Genomic DNA, 1,900 nt, shown 5'->3' with positions numbered 1-1,900 from the left:
TGATATTGCATGTTTAAGAGATAAAAAAACAAATTGTTGATAAATAATGAATTTGAATTATTTCAATATTAATCGGTAATAGTAGTTTTTCCACATATCTTTCTGATATTACAGGCATGGTCGCTCTTTTATCTAAAATACGTTTTATATTCATATCATAAAAAAAGAAAAGCTCCTAATCCATGATTTTTATAGATCTAGACATTCTTCAATATTGTTTATTAAATGTACTAAAGGTTATATAGAAACCGCAAAACAAATGTAGTTTTTCATGTTTAAACATTAAAAATTATAGAAGGTTTGTGTTTAGCATTTTTTTGACTTTATATTTAGCTGTATGTTTTTAATAAAGTTCATTCACTTTACTTTGATTATAATTTATCTATCTTCTTACCTTTTATATTATGATTATACTTGTAACTACTTTAATGTGTTTTTTCTCTTTCAAATTGGTAATTATTATATGATATTTTGTTATTATCTAATCTTTTCTGAATAGTTTTTTATTATTATAGAAACTATCTTAATCATTTTCACTCCGCATATTTTGCGAGTTACAAATCATTTTGCTCGACCACCTTATTTTACGGTGTTTTTCTGTGTATGAATTGTCTATGGCAGTTTCTTTTTCTATTTTTTGTCTGGGCTTTTTCATTTTATTATCTTTTTTTCACTATATTTGACAGATTTGGTTACCACTAGTTCTTGATCATGTAATCAGAAATCGGTTTAAGTAAATCTATTGATTGATTGAATTTAGAATTAAAGGTATTTTGTGTAACTTTCTTTTCTCATATTTCTTACTATTTTTGGGCATTTATTTTATCTGATAACTTTTTTAGTCTCTCAAATTTACCTACTATATTCCCATAATCGTTTTTTAATGCCCGGTATTTGTTTCCTTTTCATCTATTATAATATATACGTGTATCCATATTTTACATGTATTTGTTACATAATTTATTCGAAGTTTCTCCAATTTCTAATAATGCCCTTTTTTTCGTGATAAAAGACACCAGGCACGTTTATAAATATATGAATCGAAAAAAGGCAATTTTTCTAACATATATCCTGCATCAAACTATATCTAACCATACATTTGTTCTATAAATTCATTTGCATATTCTTTACTTATGTTGCTGAACAGATAAAATTATTTTTACCATATATATCGGTTAAACTAGTTTTCTTTTTGTGTCCATCGTTACTGATAATTTATATGCAAATTCATTGTGATTTATTTTTTTATATGTTTATCTTCGTTTAATATTTTACTATTATTACAGCCGTGATTTAGGCATTTGAGATTGCCTTTAATTTATCATCATCAGAATAAAATAAAAATTTCATTTTATCTTTTTATATTCGTAACAATTAATATCATTTCTTTTTGCTTCTTATCACATAATGTTTTCTTTCTTTTCGTTATGTGTATTATAAATCTTGACAAATTTTAATGTCTTCGTTTCCCAAAATTTCTTTGTTTTTAAGCCCCAAATCAAATCTTAAATCTAGATTTTTTATATAAGAAAATTACATATTTCGATTTGTTACAAGGTACTTCTGATAGTTTATAAATCCATTTCGCCTACATATTATCGATATAAGTTTATTTTATAATTAGCACAAATGTCACTTCATTCTATCTATCAAACATCTTCTTTCTATTTATTTTCTCTCCAGGCTTAACGCACCATCTTCTAGAGAATGCATTTAGCCATTGGTTATAATACTTGTTCGTTCCTTTTTTTCTTTGCATGTGAATAATCCATTAATTATTCGACATCAAGCTTAGCTTTACTTTTCGCGCCATCTATAAATTGAGACTGTTTTGGGGGCAATCAGCACTTCAAATATATATAATTCTGACAAAAATTTTTTTTTTATATTTTTCATAGTT

This window comes from Rhyacophila brunnea, unplaced genomic scaffold, assembly GCF_057557595.1.
Source record: "Rhyacophila brunnea isolate RB1 unplaced genomic scaffold, BYU_Rbru_1.0 scaffold_190, whole genome shotgun sequence".
NCBI classification, from domain to species: Eukaryota; Metazoa; Arthropoda; class Insecta; order Trichoptera; family Rhyacophilidae; genus Rhyacophila; species Rhyacophila brunnea.
This window is presented reverse-complemented; position numbering follows the sequence as displayed.